Here is a 19,216-nt window from a genome sequence, read left to right as displayed (position 1 = left end):
ATTAATTAAGGCGATTAACAAGTAAACTGGTGCTTCCTTTCACTGTGGGCGAGCAGTTGGCATTTTAGCAAACTTTGCCTCATAATAATAGTAATACTTCTTGGGGCTGTCACACTGTCATCCCCCACCTCCACCCTTTCCCAATTTTCCCAATTATAATTCTCTTCTTTTGATCTTGGAAATGTTTTTTTTTTTTTTTTTTTTTAAATCTAAAATATGCTGCTTGGAGATGACATTTTATGAAATGTTCATTTTAATTATACGGGGATGGTTATCACTGCAGGGATGTTGGCACTGACTTTCGATGCAGAATCCTTCTTTTCTGCTGATTATATCTAGGAAAGCTCTCTGAGCCTTAGGCACCTGAAAACTGTAATGCATCATTGTTCGCTACTGCGAATGGCAGGGAGCAGAAATTAAAGCACAAGCAGGAGGGCAGTGGTGGTGGCATCATCTGTTTCAGCAGTCTGTGAGGACGGTGAGGAGGCTGGCGTGCAGGTGTCACCAGGACCATGTCATACCCTTTGGACATACTGAGAGACCAGGGTGATGGTAGTACCCACCCAAGGAGGCCAGAGCCGCATGTCCTCCCTGCTTTGTCGGCTGCTAAAAGGGATTGAGGATAGGAGTCATGAAGGTTTTGTAGTCAGAGGAACATGGACACCAGCTGGTGGCCAAACTGACAGAGCCCAGGGCTGTTCATGGCATGGGTCTTATTGGCTGGACAAGCCTTCAGTCTGGGGTCTCCCAAAGCCTCGGGGTGCAGCAGAGCTGTGGTGCACATCCCCGCTCCCCCAGAGCCGTGTGAGGGTGGCGGGGCTCCCACCTCTGGTTCTGGCACCCACTGATCTGCCCAGGCACAGATTTGTCTTGCCGGCAGCAAGCTGATCCAGGCCAGGGCTACTAACAGAGCTGCTTTCTCAGGTCTAGCTGTAGAGGTTCCTGTTCATAAGACCCATGTACAACAATGGCCTTTACTTTGGGCCAGGCTGCTGCCTTCTGCCTGTCTAGTACTTATTGAGGTTTTTACCTGTCTCTCTGGGACTGCCCGAAAGTGCTCCTTGGTTCACGGAGGGGTGGTGCAACCTGAGGGCATAGTAATAACACTCCTCAGCTTTAGTACTTTCATGAGGAGACACAAAAAAACCTGTAAGAAAATAAGCTGGAGCTGTTTTTCGTGTATTGTGCCCACGGGCCAACACATGGTGAGACCTGCCCGGGGCACGGGTGGGCAGCTGCAGCTTTCCCCTGTGCCGCTGGGTGCAGAACATGAACTGCGGTCACTCCTTGGCGTGACTTTACAACAACACTATTGCAGCTTTGAGAGATTCCCTGTGTCTTCAAATGAACTTTCTTGGTGTCATTCCCTGGGTTTTAAATTTGGCCCAGGGTACCCACATTAGCATTTCTGCTCTTTTTCTGACCTGTAGGGGCTGTTTAATGAATCCTGCGGCCATAAGGCTTTCTCATTACATGTATTGCAATGTGGCCTCGCAGTGAACTGAGATTTGAACTTTATGCTGAACAAACATGTGACTAATGGCAGGTCCTTCCCTAGGGACCTTACATTAAATAGGTTCCTCTCCAGATTATTAAAACTTCTGGTTTTCCGCTTAGGTGAAGGTAGAGCTGAGTAAATCGTGTATATTTTGGATCAGTAGTAAAAGTGAAAAATTGGCTGGGTGGAATGAGCAGTCATAGTTCAGTGGCCGAAAAGAAATACTCTGTGCTCTGAAAAAGTACTTCAGTTCTCTGATCTTCAATTTTTAAAACTGCTCTGTCTTTTAAAAACCTAGGTCAATATTTAATTTCAAAATAGTGTTTAAAAAATTAATGGTGTTGACAGTTTGTTTCCTTATTAGGGCTAGAGGGAAGGAAAGAGAGTGACAGAAACAACTCATTCCAAGTCATTTTGGTCCTTTCATTTCTGCTTTTCAAGAAATCTTATATTCAGAAAAATTAATAGATCTCCACTGAAATAATAACATAAAATGAGGCCTGTCTGTCTAATGCCACCCAGCTGTTTTACTACTATGGAAAATAAATGATTAATTTATTTCATAAATGCAAAAAGAGTGTCTAAGAGCTAAGTATAAGCTACTGCTGTTGCATCAAGCGAACTCGACTGTTAACTGAGCTAAAACTACTCTAAAGAAAGTGATCATTAGAAGATTAGCTAAGTCTTTTTTATTATTAATGAAAACTGCTTCCAAATTTGAAAATACTCCAAACATCTTTAAAAAATGATGTGCATATCACTTGAAGAAAGCTCAGAAGTGAAAAGATCAATTTTAAAACCTTTTTGTCTTAATACAAAAACACATTTGAAAGAAACAAAATACCCCTCAATTTCTTGTGCCATCGGATGTTTTAGTGAATTTGATATATTCAAAGAGTGGGAGGGAGGTGAGCAGTGGGGAAGTTGCAGGTGGACCTGAAAGAAATGGATGAGGAGAAGCAGGAGGCGAGGAGCTGGCCCTGGGCAGAGCGCGGTGCATTGGCACCAGCCATCCCTCCTCCCACGCTGCTGGCCCAGGGGCTCCCCGTGCCTTGTCCTCGGCACCTCCGCACCATCCGGGCTTGCAGAAGAAGTAATTTTACAAAAAGGTCCAGCATGGCTCCCCAGATCTAAGGGTGAAGGGCGGAGGGGGAGGATGCCTCTGGTCTGAGCAGGGGATTATCCGATCCTTTTCTGCTTTCAGGGCAGCAGAAGGAGATTGTGTGGGAAGAAGAGCTGCTACGGTCCAGGGCGTCATCCCAACGCCCTCTGCAGAAGGAGAGCAGAGCTGCCCAACAGCCCTTTCCGCATGCAGCGTGCCCTTTCCTGCAGCTCATACACCTCTGGTTTATTATAAAATTGAAAAGAACTATTAGCTAACTACCTAGAAAACTAATTAACCTCTTGTAGCACAAATCCTGGCTTTACTGCTAATCTCATTCAAGGAGTCCTTCTGGCCTGGTTTGTCCCTGAGCTTAATGCGGGGAGCAGCAGGAGCTGGAAGCGTTCAGCACCTTTGAAAAAGAGACCTCATGCAGGCAGCCGGCATTAAAGGATGCTGGAAAATAATCCTCTGGCGCATTAGCTCATGGATGTGTATGTTGGCAGAGATCAAGTCGGTGATTCATGCCGAGCATCTGAGGTCACAACAAACCCCAAGTTCTGTAAAATAATGCTGGCGCTTTTTTTAATCCATATTTATTTAGTGCTTTCAGGCACTTTCGTAGGTATTGATCTGATCAACACGAGTAACTTTTTTGACAAACAGGCTTCTTAAAATGCCTTAAAAGCTTCATTATTAGGATAATGGAACCAAAGTTAAAAACAAATCAAACAATGCATGTGTAAAAGGTTTCCCCCAGACAGCTTGAAAATAAATTGAAAACAAATTCAATTAAAATAACAATCAACCTTTTTGTTCCTTTAGTGGTATGATTTCTCCAAGGCAGGTACACATGATAAGAGATTTCTTTGAAATACTTGGGATAGCACACCCATAGGCAGAACTATGCCAGATCAAAGCAGTGTTTTTGCTAAAGAACAGCCTGCCACTGTTAAGTTTCTACTTTAAGGTCTGAAATGTTGCTCTTTTTTTCTGTTGTTTGTTTTCAGTCCCAGATGCTTTTGCATCCGCTGCTGTTCTTTCCTCGTGCCTTTTACCTCACTAAGCCAGGCCCTAGATCTTGGCCCAAAGGAAGTGTCTTATTAAAATTTCTTTTTACGTGTAGCGTTGTTCTCTCCCTATTCTGTATATCTGGTAGTTTTCTATTTCTCTGCTTACTCTGATACCTTTATGCTTGAAATTTCCTTATACCATTAGTCTTTTACACCCCAGCTGTAATGGAAACAGGGCTGTGTTGGGAGCAGCATGGTCAGAGGCTGCTCGGTACAACAGGGGCTGGTCCAGCCTGGCCGAGGAGCTCTGTGCCAGCAGCTCTGGGCACTGAGACAAGCTGCCAGCTCCCATCACGGTCCCCTTGAGGATGTTTTGCTGTTACAAATAGAATTACAAGCAACTGAGGATTTGTTTTTCCGTTATTTGGCATCATGCTGGCGGCCCCACATCTGCAGCATTGTGTGCAAAGGTAAAAGTAATGAAGGCAGCTACTGATGAGCTGTTGTTCACAAATGATTGTGCTGTATTGGCTCATAGTGATAATGACATCAAGTTACTCACTGAGTGTTTTGTGTATGCTACAAAGCACCTCAGCCTTGAAGTCACTCTGAAAAGCCACATTTTCTGTTTTAACCAAGATCTGGCACTGCAAGCACCATCCTTGTATTATCCGTTGATGAGGTGCCTCTCAGGGTTGTCTGTGTGTGCTCTTGTGAAATAGGAGCCTCTCAGCTGGGCTAGTGATGCTTTGGGTAAATTACAGTTCTATCTACAGGGAGCATGTGATGTTGTTTGCAGAAGAAACTTGCTGGTTTTGTTCACACTTTTTTGTTGTGAATTTGCTTGATGGCTGCTCTTCTCTGCCAAAGTACCTTTTAGTCTTGAAGAAGCTGATGGGCTTTCTGTTTTGAAGATCCATTAAAATGATATATGGAATACTCCCGTCACCTAGTGTGTGTTGGGATGTTATGTTCCTATGGTGGTAACTGGAATTGATTTTTTGAACTGGTACTCTGCATGAAGTGAGTATCAGCTCCATGTATTGTCAATGCGCTGGTAGGCATGTATGGACGTATTAACACCCTTTTAGCAGAAGCAGGGGATTAGAGGGATCGAGGGCCATGTTGTCATCTCCTTGTTTGCGTGGAATGATAGCGTGTTCTAAGTGTCCCAGGTCAGACGTGGCTGTTAGGGACAGACTCAGGGGTGAAGGCTCCAGTAGCTTCATGAAAGCCAGGCAAAGAGTTGGTGTCGCAGCACTGATTTCAGCATGCGGGTTTTTATCTTCAGGAGTGGTGCTTCACCTGGTAGTTCCATGTAATGGTTGGGTTCAGAGCTGCTACTAGTTTGGTTTGAAACTATAGTGTCATGTAAGTGTGGTTGTGGTCAAAGGAAGAGTTTGTCTTGTTGTGAATGTAAAGTATATTCCTTGTTACTCCAGGCACCGTCACTTCCGCATCGCAGATTGTCTGTTGAGTCGTCAGAATTGATTTTCATGCCCCACTAATTACTGCCATGTCTGTTCCTTGGAAACCATGGCCAGTAAAGGTGTAGTTCATGGGCACTGAACAAGTACATTTTATTCTGAGATGAGTTAATATCTTGAAGGATATTTCACGTTAAATAGCTGGAGAGGTCCTGCAACATTCCTTGCTGCTTTGGAAAATAATATGATTACACTTACTATTCTGCAATTTTTCTGTTTACTTTTCTCTTGACTACGTGATCCAGTCAAACTGCAAATCAGCCAGCATAATTCCCATTTTATACAAGCTCTGAGTTTTACTGGCTTTATTAAAGACTTCCAATAAAATGGTATTTTTAATAATTTTGGAAGAAGCTTCCTTTCTGTCAACTGTTATTACCTGGCTTACCAGAATAAGAATTTGGGGTAGTGATGGATTTAGAGCTATGCTTAGATACATCGAAGAAAAGCCAGAATATGACACTGGCAGGGGTAAAATAGGTGGGTGTGCTGCATTATTCTGTAAAAGCAGCCACATCTGCAGGGTATTCTAAGCTGGGAGTACCTGGTTACCAGAGTAAGTTCTGGTAATAAGATGATCTTGGGAATTAAACTGGTTTTACTGGATAAGAATCCAATGGAGATATTTTATGGGTCAGATAGTTGGTGTCAACATCTGCTTTACAGAAGCAAGGCAAAGGGAAACAAGACAACTCTTGTGTTTATTTCTCTTTTGAACGAATATGATTTTTAGTAAGACTTTATTTACATCTTTTTCTGGAGCATTGTACTACTCTGAGCAATTACCAGGCCTTGCTTTTTGAACATGCAGAACCCAGGTTTGTATGAAATTGATGGGAGCTACAGGTTTTGAGCACCCATGGTTAAGAGATAAAGCAAGCCAGCTCTTAACAAGCTTTTCTCACTGGATAACCCAAACCTTTGGGCAGGTTTGGAAGCTGAACCTGAATCTAAATTTTACAAATAACCTTTACTTTTTCAAGTGGCTGAACCAATGTTCTAGGTCCTGCAATCACTGGCTCTGAATATTATAGCTTGACCCCATCTGTGAGGATATAAAAGAATCAATTTACTGTCCACAAAGTATAGTCATTCCTGGGTGAAATGACTGGAAGCTCTTTCTAGCAGAATAAAGAACAATTTTAGGTAGGAGAGCAAATGATTTTACAGCCTGCTCTGAAAATAATTAACAGAAACAGGGTGTAAGCACTGGCTTCTGTGCTCTCCGAAGTAAACAAAATAAGAATTTATGCTATTGACCTTGTTAAGTAACTAACATTTTTCCTCCTCTGCAATAGCTTTTGCTTTCTCCCACAGTTCAAACCCCCCTGAGCTTGAGGCCACATGCTATACTGAAGTATTCAATTCCGCATTTGAATAAACTGAATAAATCCAGCCATACTGCTAAACATATGGTAAGTAATAGCATCATTAACAATAGCATAGTGCACGTTTGACAACTGAAGGGATTTGGCTGCTCTGTGCCAGGGGAGTGACAGCAGAGCAGCAGTCCTGGCTGCTCCTGCCAGGCTGGCCTGTCTTTCACTCTCCCTCCGCCTCTGCCTTGACCTTCTTGAAAATTTGAAAGGCTGCCCATCTTCCTACCTGTGTCTTGGGATCTTATCTTAGGCTGTCAGCTCTGAGGCTACGTAACACCAGCTCTGTAAGACTTGGTTTCACCTTTAAATGATGCTGTTTATTTTGCTTGGGGTGAGAGCCTGGCCCAGGTTGCCCAGAGAGGTGGTGGATGAACCATCCCTGGAGACATCCCAGACCAGGCTGGACGGGGCTCTGAGCAACCTGAGCTGGTGAAGATGTCCCTGCTCATGGCAGGGGGGGCACTGGGGGAGCTGGGAAGGTCCTTTCCCACCCAAACTATTCTGTGATTCTATGATTCTATGGTGCATTCACTGCTCTGAAACTAAGAGACCAGCACTGGGGCATGTGGAGGTAGTTGGCAATGTAAATTAATTTTGAACTTGTTCAGAGGACAGCACATCACTCTCTTTCCATACCCTGCCCTCCCTGACCTGTTCTGAAGGGACGGGGGCTGTTGTTGCAGCCCAGCCCCAGAGGATGTGCATGAGATCCTGCCCTTCTGCCAGAGGTGCTCCTGGTGTCCCTTTCCTGCCCTGCTTCATCTTTGCTTCCCCTCCAAGCTGTCCTTGTCCTCCTGTCTCCCCTTTCCTCCTTTGTCCTTACCAGATTTGAAATCCGTAAACCCAGCAAGTGTAACCCCTGCCCATCTCAGCTGGAAACACCAGGAGTTATCCCAGTTCTCCCAGAAAGACCAAACCTTTGCCCTCTGCATCTCAAAGGGCAGCTATGTGAGCAAATGTCAGCCCCTGTTGCCCTGGGGCCTCAGCAGCAGGAGGCCTCCTGCACTCTGCTTTGTTTCAGAAAAGGATTTATTTTGCATCTCAGTGTTGTTGCTGGTCTGGTGCCTCATGGAAACACCCACAGCCAAATGAAACTTTTCCTGGTTTGATAGCCAGCTTTGCAAATTCTTTTAGACTCTTACCCATGGAAACAGCAGATGGCTTCTGACCAAAAAGTCACTCCATCAATATAATGCTTAATGCTAGGGGATAAGTATTAAGACTGCTGCTTTACTATGCACCCTGGATACATAAAACCAGTTCGCTTCATCATCTCTGAGCTCCCTTCACTTGCCACCTGTTATTCTCCTCCTGCGGCTCAGTGAGCTCCCAGATGATCTCTGCTTCTGCGGTGGTGCGATGGGCAGTGCCCGAGCGGGCTGAAGGTGAGCAGCACAGGCTTCTGCTAATGCTTCCTGCTGCAAGAGGTTCTCCCCAACAATTTGTCTGGCAATACCCATATCCCAAAAATCTGGGTTTGAAGCCATCAGTGAGTGGTTTGGGCAGGTCACGCTGTCCCTCTGTTTAGATATTGTTCTCAACCTTCGCGAGCTACTGAGTTAATAAAAAACACCTCTGTGAATGAATTTCTTTTATTTCTTTATTTTCAGCAGGAACATTTTTTACATAAATGAATATTGCCTTGCAGCATTTGCAATCCAGATGTTACTGCTTTATGTTAATGAAAAGGACCCTGAAGTGAATTGACTATGAGGTGATGATATTTTAGAAAGTGAAAACAAAGCCAGGAAGTCAGTTCCTATATTTTGCATGGTCTGAGCTCTTAGAAATGCAGGAAGATAATAAAGCATAATAAAAAGAGAAGTTAAATGCAAATGTTTAATTTATTTCTTTTTTACTTGAGTCACTGAATATGCTTTGAATAATAATCAATACAAGGACTTTTTTTAAAATGTGATGGATTTTAAACAGATTGTTTCAATGCAAAGCTGTGTTATGTGGATGGAGAAAGACACCATTTTATTCTTCTAACTCACTCTTATTTTTAAAGGAGTATGAGAGTGCAGTGGGGGACAAATACTACTGGCCTGCATTGGAAAGATCAAGAGCTTGAAGATGTGTTTGGCTGTGCCTCAGGTCTGTTTTGACTATGTAATCTACCGTGTGTGTGTGTGTATATATATATATATCTATATATATCTATATGAGCAGCTAGAAAAGAGAGCCAGGTGGTAGAACAGAGACATTAGTAACAGCTGAGAACTGTCGGTACTGTGGGCTGAAAATAAGAAAACGATTTATCTGCAAACAAGCAGCAATGCTTTAACCAAAGGGGATGGTCGGAAAGCAGAATGTTGCAGAGGGGTTGTGGTTTTCAGGGAACCCATAATGTGTTATTGTACATCAGAAGTGTCAGTGTAGGTGTGTGTGCTTGCACAGAGCATCACATAGGAGTTGTGAATGATAAGGTGTGTAGGGGTTCTTTATGTGTCCAGTTGCTTCTTTTAATTTGCATTTGTTTGCAGGACAGTGTGTATTTTAGGAAGACACACAACGTGTGCTCTCTGTGCTTGACTTTGGCTGACTTGACAAATTTAATACCCCAGTGCCAGGTGTCAATATGCCTTGAATTTATCTCACACACTGAATATTACTTGGTCCTCAGCCTTTCCCTGTCCCTAGTGCAGGAGCCCAGCAGATGGAGCAGTGTTCCTGTCCAAGAGGGCTGCGAGCAGGGGGGAGGTTTTTCATTGCCTTGGGAGTGGGGCCGGATCCAGAGCAGCACTATGAAAGTCAATAGAGTTAAGCCGATCGGCCCCCTGTGCATCCATAAAATACAGAATAAAAGGTTCAGCATAAAGAAAAAAAAAAAGTATATGTGAGATTCACATTTTCAGGGAGGGGTTGTTTTGTAATATATATATATAAGATTAACTGAACAGTTTATATAGAAATATATCAGCTTTTTAAGACTTCATATGCTCTACAGTAGATTGTTTTTATCTGAGCTCTAATTTATGGTTAGAGCTCAGATAAAGGCATAGGAGAATAATCCTTTTGATCACATTGCTATTTTATGGTAACGGTATACTTTATTATTTTTAATAAAACACTAGTAGCTGCTGTTAGCTGTATTCCCACAGCAGCAGCCATGAGTGGTGGCACAAACAAGACCAGAGAACCGTTCTCCATCTCTTTTTTTTCCTTAATAAATAATTGAAGGAGAAAATGAGAAAAATATGGTGTAGGATACAAACAATAAACAAAAACCAGGGTCAGAAAGCAGGGCACGTGCTTTGTTCTCCTTTAAACCTAGCTACTCAATTTCTTTTCTTGCTGTGACGGAGAAACGTACTCAACTCTTTTTGTAGTGAATTGTATCTCGGAAAAACATTTTTATATATGTCAGTGCTGAGCGGAGTAACATGTTTAATAGCACATTTTGGTCTGTGTTACCGCGGTGGAGCTGAGGCAGCTCTGCTGCTGTGTAGCACAGCCCTGCTCCAAGTCACGTCCTCGTGGCTGTGCCTGCCCTTTGCTACCTGCTCTGATTTGGAACAGTTACTGCACCCAGGTAAGTCTGGAATAGAGAAGTCAGCGTTTTGCCCTTGCATGCTGATGGGAATTCAGCACTTCGTAGGTTTTCTTGTCTCTCTTTTGACTTCACTGATGGGGCAATGTCATCATCTTCCAGCTGTCTGGACATTGTGCCTTTCTGGTGTCTGCATCCTCTCTTACTTCCCAAATTTCCTTGCTCCAGTGTATGTCCTTTGGACATCTCATTTTCCCTGCTGAGACTGCACTGCTGTGACCTCCCTCTGCAGCATCCTGCTGTCCATTTGTCTGTCTCCATGTCCAAGATGCCCGGTGTTCAATCATAACACTGCATTTCAGAAGCATTAGAATTTTTGAATTGCAAAGCAGACCTAGCAGGAACATAAATAGCTTCCACTGAATACAGGTATTTGACGTTAGTGAGGCATGTCTGTTTGGCAGGCTTCCTGCCATGCCAAGAGGGCCAGATTTGGCTTCAGTTCAACCATCCTACCTGGTTGCACAAGGTAAGCAGTAGAAATGAGCTTTGGGTTGCTGTGTTAACCATCCTGTATCTATTTCATTCACCAGGTGTCTATATTTCTAGTTTTGTGCCTGTCGCAGGAAAAAACAGTGGTCACTATCATGTCTTTTTAGCTCTGTTTGAAAACTAATGGGAACTGCTTCAAAGTTGTAGCTAACAAATAGATTTAAACTTGAGTTTGGCCTTCTTAGCCAAGCAGACCAAAGCTGAGAAGGGATTAGATTGCTTCCTGTGAGCATATGAAGGGGTAAAAACCCAAGCAAGTAGGGAAGAGCTTTTTCAGCTGAGGATAGTGTTAGTAGGAGAGCAAAGGGGGCTTGATTTGTCATGAATTTAGGATGCTGGAAGCTTCCTTGTGTCTGGTCAGGGCTACTCTGACAACGGTTCAGTAACAGCAGTCAGGCAAAAAAAAGAAACAGAGCTGGCTTCTCAATGGAGCATCCTCAGGGCATTAAAGGGATTACACGGGTGAGTCCTGCAGGAGCCTGGACTCACTGCCCAGGGAGCCCTTCTCAGTCCACTTATTCCTGTATTAAAACCATTTAATGCTCCAGTTGGAATTACGTGGGGCTGTGGAGAGAAGTGTTTCTTGTGGTTGCATTGCTCGGTAAAAGCTACCGCTCATCTGGGAAGAGTAACCAGCAGCTCCCAAGCTCTCTGCCTGTCTGCTCTTTCACAGCTCTTGGCATCTAGGTCAAGCTCGTTCCTCTGCTGCTTCTGGTTCAACTCACTCCCTGCTCTGAACCCTTTTTCGTCTTATTGTCAGGTCTGCATGCTGACTTTGAAAGCCACTCCCTGCTCTGTCCTAGACAATGTCTCTGGAAACCTTACCCCATGTCCTTCACCTTCCCCAGCCCCTTAGCCTCACCTGCACCCCAGCTGCCTTTCATCTTCCCAGGGAGTAATGATCTCTGTCTCATCTTCAGGTGTCTCATTTGGATCCAGTGCTCCATTCTTCACCACCTGCCTCCTACCTTAGAGTCTCACCTGAATCTGAACATATGCCAACACCTGGAGTGAGTAGGATTGCTTTCCTCCTTCTGTGGTCTGTGTCCCAGACTCTGCATCTCATCTCTCAGTGCTAGAACATCTGACACCTGCTTTCAGTAGGGTTTTGTGGAGGCCAGAGCCAAATTTCCAAATGTGATGGACATGGTGGACACTTAGGTCAGTGTTGATGACACTTGCTCAGGACTGCCTTTGTGTCTTGCTGATTACAGCTGTAGCACTCAATTTTATTATTAAGTGCTCTGGTTCAAGTTGGGTACAGGCAAGAAACTTAAATTAGTGGAATCCTGAGTGTGATGGATATATTTTCTTGAAGAGATGATCCAATTAGAGTATCATTTGTTTCTATGAGGATCTGTCTTGGATGCTTTATCAACTTTGTCAGCAGGTGGAAGCCACCAGAGCAGATACGGCTTTGTTCAGAGGTAGTTCTCTGTAGTGTGCTGCTGGGTTGGAGATTGGTGCTTAGGTGAAAGTGGCGCTTCCTACGGATTTCTCATGACTCTTGTGCTGCTCATGGATCAGCACAGAGCATGACCGTCGTGTCCTTCAGGATGAATATGTCTGTGAGAGCCTGTGGGTCTGCAGCACCCTGGGACAGATTGTCTCCAGCCCACGGAGCAATGCTGCTGCCAGCCAGGGCAAACAGGGCTGTTATACCATAAGCCAGGCACTACAGCAATTCAGCGTGCGCCTCGGCAATGTATTCCACCTTTGTACTGCTCGAATGGGGTCCAATCTATCTGATCCATCTGCTGTCAAATTAATGTCCAAAGCTGGCTTTTGGATTCAGGTCTTTCACAAGGAGCAGCCTGAGTGACAGCTAGGGAAAAGAATACAGAGATGTGAATTTCCTGCGCTATAACTCTTGAAGACTAAAATAGTTGGTATTCATAGTTCAGCTCAGCTTTGGCAGGGCGCTCTGAAATCATAAGTTATACACAGGAGAAACCATGTGTGCTTAGGCACACTAGATCTTTTTTTATTGTTATTTTACTAACTCTTCATTTCTAAGTAGCTACATGCCAGATGCATGTCATTTCCCATTCCACATTACAACAGAATTTTAAATTATGGAAACGCTTTTTGTCTGAACTTTGGTGAAAGGCCATCTAAAGCTCTGTGAGCATTGTGAGTCTCCCAGAGATTGTAGTCCATAAACTTCTGGCACTTTGCAAGTACCACAAGATAATATTTTACTCGATTATGAAGTTTGTGCACTTCACATTAGTAGTACTAATACCTCAGAGGAACAAAAGAACAGTTTTAGCATTTCATTTACATAATGGCTGAAGTGAGAATTTGTTCCTTGTTGAAAATGTACCCTGGGGGTCCTTTCATTTGCTGTAGAGCTCTGTATGCGTGGAAATAGCACAGGAGTTAGTAGCACCTATGGAGTTCGGGTACTTTCTGGCTTGTCATTGTCATGCTACTCAAACTGCATTAACTTGCCACCTGCAGATTTGGCAGTGTCCTGAATTTGCTTCTGGTGCTTCTGATTAGGCAAACATGAATTAAAGGCAAATTCAAAGGAAGGCTGTGGACAGCAATGCCTTGGGGAGCAGGGTGCTGTGAGCCCCGGTGCACCCTGCCTTTGCCTGGGGGCAGAGGGGGAATGCTGGCCTGACTTACCTGTGTGTGGGGGAAGCACCGTGTGTGTATTGTGCCCCAGGTTCCCCCTGTTCTCCAGGTTGTGCATGACCACACTGAAGGGTCCTGAGCCAGTGATTTGGGTGGGCAATGAGCCGGTGAAAATAAGTGGTTCCTCACCCTGTCTTAGAGGTGATGCTGAGGACCCGGGAGCTGGAGGGTATTTCTCCATCGTACAAGGCATCACAGCAAGTGAATGAGCCCTGGAGCCAGAAGCCATTTAGCACAGCGGCTGTCAGTGTGAGATCCCAGGAGGTTGATGCTGGTGGCTTGGGCACGTTCCTCAGCTATCACATCCCCGCTGGGCTTGTCCAGCATGGCAGAGAGATCTTTTGTTGGATATGTGTGTCTCAGACACTGTCTTCTAATGCTTGGTGCAATAAGATAATCTCAAAGTCATCCTTGTCCCTCCAATGTGCATTGACAACTACCTTAGCATGGAAACAATGGGCCCAATGTGCTAATCCTTGTGCAAGAAAAGAAATCCCATAAATCTCTTCAAGAATTTTTGCTCCATTAAGGAATGCAATATCTAACTCATTATTATTTAGTATTTCATTTATGGCTTGACACTTGCAAGCCCAAAGAAGGGGGAACATGTGTTGTAGTGACATAAAGGGAAAGTAATGAAAATTAAGTAGATACATACATTTAAATAGAATTAGTTAAACTGTGTTTAACCTAAGTATGAACAATCATTTAGAATTAGTGAAGTCTTCATTTGCTATAATTTATTTTGAAAGTGGATTAAGGTAAATTGAATTAAGGCCTCTCTAATTCTAAATAGAAGCATCTACATAGTGATGTAATTAAACTAATCTGTTCTGAGAGTTAATTTGAATAATGTATCCAGACCCATGAAAAGGGCTATGGGGCAGCGCCTCAGTTTGAATAATCATATTTGCTTTTAAGATGGGCACTGGAAAGCATTAACTCATTTCAGAGATCCATGAAAATGTCATTGGAGCAGGTTCCCCCTGTCCTGAACCGTGCAGGGGCTCTCAGACACTGGGAAACCTTTCCAAGCTGCTTCTCCTCAAGCTGGGGATCCTTTGCTGCAGCTTTCTGAGCTGCTTGGCTCGGTGCTCCTTCCCTTGGTGAGGAGTCAGATGGCTGTTCGTTCGTGGGACTGTAACTTGAAAAGCAGATAGAAACTCAGAGAAGAAAGTTGGCAAGAGCTATTTAAAAACAATCCAACAAATTTTTAATGAACAAAAATGTAAGGTGATTATTTTTAACTCTGCGTAGTTCCAGAGCAGTTCCATAGCACAGGGTAAACATTTGCCTTTTTAGCTACACCTTTGCATGTATTCTGGCCCAAAGAGGAACACACAGGTGCAGTGTCTATACTGCCATAGACTGATATATTCTTTTGTCCCCCCCCAAAGACTACACTTGTCTTAATTTCCTCTCAATTACACTCAGGCATTAACTAATACTGACTAACTACAGCCCGAAATAATTATTGCTATCTGTTCCCTTTGTAAATATAACTCCAGCACTGAGCTAGAAGAATAATGGCATATTTACAGAAGGCAGCTAATTAAATTGAGCTTCAATTGCTTTCAGTTTGCCAGAAGGAGCCATTCTCACAGCAAAAAGTGTGTGCAAGCCTGCATGCTTACCAGGAACAACTCGGTGTAACATAATTCAGAGTTCCCAAGACAAAAATTCTGTTCAAGACAAATTTACACTGGCAATAAAAATCTCATTAAGGAAGATATGAAGATCTCTCTACTACACCACGACAGTTAAAAGAGGTTATCATTTTTTCAGTTTATTTAAGGAACAGTATATATTTCATTGTTCCAGAGCAGCTGTAATTGCAAGTGTCTTTCAAACACTGCTTGCAGTGATGCATTTGTCTTATGACTGTAACTTCAGAACCAGCCTGTTGATGCATCTTCATTAGGACAGGGGAAGACGCTGGAGTTTCAAAGCTCTTCAATGCTTGGTTCAGTTTTTCCCTATTTTCCCAACCCTGGCTCCTGCACTTTGGCAAGTCTCTCTCCACACCCACAACCCCCCCTTTATTCAGCCACCTGCAAAGATTTCCTGTGGTCACAATTTGTCTCCAAATGTTTGCACCCTCTTTTGTTCCTTGGAGATGTTTAGCTAAAACCATTCACGATAATTACAGAGCAGCAGTCCTTTGACAAATCAAAGTTTGAAAGAACCATTCTCGTTGAAGCCTGTTGTTACCAGTCCCCAGGGCCTTTTCTGTTTTGCAAAAACAAAGCCAAGGGGATTGTTCCAGAGTTGCTTTTTTTCCTCCCTAACAAAGAACGTGTCTTTCTTGTCCCAGTGTTCAGATAGAGAAGCCTGGCACACTGATTGTTATTTACAGTCTTCCTTGCAATAGTTCACTGAGTTGCTGGATGGAAAACTGATTTTCTTCTCTTCTCTGCATATCATTTTGAAATTTGTTTTTATCTGTTGGAAGTAACAAATTGGCAGACATTAGCACTTTTCCCATGTTTAATTAATTCCTTTAATTTTGTGGTAAATGAGAATAAAGGGACTTAATTTTGCTATTTATGTAAAATTGATAGGTAATTATGGAGATCGCAGGAGATTTGGCTTTACAAACCAAAATTAAGTGACCTCTCCATGAGGATGACTTGGCACATCTCCTTCACTCCTTGCGTGAAGTGGAGATGGCATGGAAGTAGATTTCGTTAAGCTACGTTTAGGTTACAGGAAAACAAAAATGTGGAAATTTGTCATTTAAAAATACGTTACATGGATGGAAATGAATACCAAGAGTGAAACACCATGTGCTGTACAAAGGCTGTTCCTACCAGATCCTCTTCTGATACAATGCTGCTTTCCTTTATTTAATAGAAGATGTGGCACTGTTGTGCCTCAGAGGGCTGAGGAGTGGGGGAAAGCGGGATAAATGGATTATAGCAAGTGTCTGAGGTTGAACCTGGAGCTTGAGGATACCTGGCTTGAGTTTCTGTTTCTCCCACAGATTACTTCTGTGTACTTTAGCAAGTTCCTACTTATTTTTTCCTCCTGTACCATTGGGTTTATAATCCTCCTGTTCTGCTTTAGCTAGTTTGAGTGCCAATGCTTTTTGGAGGAATTTATAGTGAAAAGGTCATTGGAGACCTGTTGGAGACCTCTGTGTGCTACTGAAAGAGGGATGGTAAATAACAGCCCAAGATGTGCACCCACATCTGGTGGCTCATGGTTGTCTCCAGTGATCCAGGACCTGGTGGGACACAGGTGAGCTCTCCTCATCCCGTCTCTACGGGTGTGTTGGCATTGAAGAAATCTGGGCTTCGGTTTGCATGCTGAACAAACATGAGCTGACCTGCACCTCGCTCTCACAGTGGTTTTGCTGGCCTGGCCTCCTCTGGCTGATGCTGTTGCAGGTCCAGGACTGATGCCAGCCCCCCATGCAGCCTCTTGGTTGGATGCCGTGGGTAGGGCCAGGGCTCCGGGGTGAGACATTGTGGGCTGGACCTAGCAGGAGAGAAGAGATTTTGTTAACCTCTGTCAGAAGCATCACGTGTATTTGCAGGGAGTGGGACCAGCTACAGGGTCGTCTTTGAATTTAGCCTCAAAATCTAATTTCAAAGGCAACCACTTGCAAATTTCCAACTGTCTTTTAGTTTTAATGTCCAAAGCCCCTTGCATTCCCCCTGTGGCAATGCTCAGCAGTCCTTGAAATTATTTCCAGCATGTATTTTAAGTTTCAAAAGGAGGAAGCAGGGGAAGAAAATTATCTAGATTCTTCTCAGTGATGCTGCATCAATACTTGGCTGATCTGTATAATGCTAAGCACAGCGGAGCAGAGCTGAGCTACCAGTTGCTAGCTAACGAGAGGATTAGCTTTGCCTGCAGATGGGCTGGCATAACTTAAGCAAGAGGGCAAATGTGTAGAAAAGTCACACTTGGACTCTGGGTGAAGGTGTTTCAGCTTTTCCCCCGAAGAACAACCACTGCATAAAGGGTGGGCAGGAAAGAAAAGCAAAAGCATTTATTTGTCTGGGTCTTGAGGAGCCTTTTGTAGTGAGTCAGTGCAGCTTTGCTTTAATATTTGTTACTACTAATAATTGTATTTATATTCCTGGCCAACCCAAGTACTCTGAGGTTTATATGTGATAATCAAATCCAATCAAAATATATTCACAAACTCTCAAGTAGGATCCGTTTAAAACAGCGTCCTCCAAGGTGGGCTGGAGAATGGGGAAATCAAACAAACTGACAGCAGAAGGTTTCTGAAGACAAAAAATAATGTAGCAATGCCTTTTTCCGTTGGTCTGGGGAGGGCTGGGGGTGAGAACCCAAGGGCTCAGTGCATGGGGGTATGTGCTGTGGTCATCCCCTGAAACCCGCTCAGTATTGGGGTGATCCTGAATTTCTTGAGGTTCCTTTGAGGCTTCCTCACTGAAGGCAGATGGCTCGAAAGGAATGTGGCTGTTTCAGAGAGGTCTTTATCAATTGTTTTAAGAGTCTAGAGAGCAAATTATTCAAGCTCTCACTTAAATGTTTACATTTAATGGCTTTTAAAAATCTGTTACCATTGGAATAGAAACTGTTGCTATGTTGCTGTGAAAGATGAATTTTCTGTTGCTATAAATACAGAACAGAAATGTTTGCTGTTTATTTCTGCGTTTTCTGCATGATGTTTGACAATTTTTCTATCCTCATCTATTATGAAATCTGCAGCCTTTCTAGGATTTAATGTCATGCTATTATATTAAATTTCCATTTTTTTAATTCTACAAGTCATAGAACTTCCATTGATTCAGGTTCCTTTTTCAAATGTTCTGCTCTTCCCTGTTGCTGATTTATGCTCCTTGAGAGCATGGCCATCATTTCACCCATTTGTGATTGAATTTTTCCATTGTTTTTAGAGCTTGTATTTCAACTGGTTATTTTTCCTTTTTAACTAGGTAAACCTTCTTTTGTGGTTGTAGGGGTTTTTCTGGTTTGTGATTTTTTTTTTTAAAATACAGTTTTTTCTCTTCTCCTTACCTCCTGGATATTATTCACTTACACTTTATTTGCCCCAAAAGCACTTTCAGTTTCTGTTTTGGCTTGCTGCTTTTTCAAAGAACCAGCAGTCAGCTTTAATGGTCAAGCTATTATCTGCAGAGGAAAATGAAATGTGGTTGTGATTGCTGGTAGTGACGCCAGGATGAATATTTAGGTCGGTGATTCATTCTCTTTATCTATTTTTTCATCTAGAGAGATTGAGTGTTGAAGCACCTCAGTGTAACTGCTATATTTTTTTGTGTAAGAAAAATATCAGTTTCCAAAGTGTTTCCTGAAGTTGAGCCCCTGTGATAATGTAATTCTTCCCCATATTATGGTAAGTGTATTTCAGTAAGTCTGGAGGAGTCTCAGAGTGATGGCTCCTAATGCACTGTGGTAGCATCCTATACTTAACTGGGTCTTAAATTTATAGACAAGCCTCTAATTCTGTTTTCTTTGTGTTTAGGAAGTAACTACAGCAGTTTGAGTCTGGACAGAGCAGGAATTACAGTGACGAGTGACTCAATAAGGAGGTAAAAGGTGAAAATTCAGTGGAGGACCAAAGAAAGTTGCCAATTGGGGAAGGGATCGGGTCTAACGGCACGTTAAGGCACAGCAGCTAATTTCTGATAGGGGGTCAAGTCAGCCTCGGGGGTTGGCAGGTGGAAGAAGGATCTCCCATAGAGACCCTCAGCCCTCTTGGTGGAACAAGCAGAGGCTGAAGCTTGAAGTGCTCAAACATCATAAGCTGAGAATAAGGGAGTTGCTTGCTTAGAGGAATCAGATTTTGGCTGCGAGGAGCACGGCTGATGGGTCAGTGCTGCTGTCTCATAGCACTGGGAGCAGTGAGGAGGCTGTGATTTAGGAACCTGCTTAATGGAGCAATGCAGGGAGGGACCGGTCAACTGTAAGAGCTCATGGTGGTAGAAATGAAAGAGAAAATCATAATTGCAAACAGCAGGTGAAAGCAGTTGAAATTAATTAGGACTGCAGCGTGAGGTGAAGTTACAGAAAGATGTTCACCCATGCTGCATGTAACTACCTGCTGATT

General features: G+C 43.4%; 1 long non-coding RNA gene across 1 annotated transcript in view; it reads left to right on the top strand.

Annotated features, from left to right (window-relative positions):
* The window catches only part of LOC110362652 (uncharacterized), a 259,684-nt gene that overhangs the window by 134,970 nt on the left and 105,498 nt on the right, over positions 1-19,216 (top strand). The window contains exons 5-8 of the long non-coding RNA XR_010475128.1: positions 6,418-6,515; positions 8,491-8,576; positions 11,445-11,534; positions 18,632-18,698. This is a non-coding gene — a long non-coding RNA (uncharacterized LOC110362652). The remainder of the gene's footprint in view (positions 1-6,417; positions 6,516-8,490; positions 8,577-11,444; positions 11,535-18,631; positions 18,699-19,216) is intronic.

The sequence above is a fragment of the Columba livia genome, chromosome 10 (genome assembly GCF_036013475.1).
Source record: "Columba livia isolate bColLiv1 breed racing homer chromosome 10, bColLiv1.pat.W.v2, whole genome shotgun sequence".
Lineage (NCBI taxonomy): Eukaryota > Metazoa > Chordata > Aves > Columbiformes > Columbidae > Columba > Columba livia.
The sequence above is the reverse complement of the archived record's forward strand: the minus strand, read 5'-3'. Positions and strand labels throughout refer to the sequence as shown.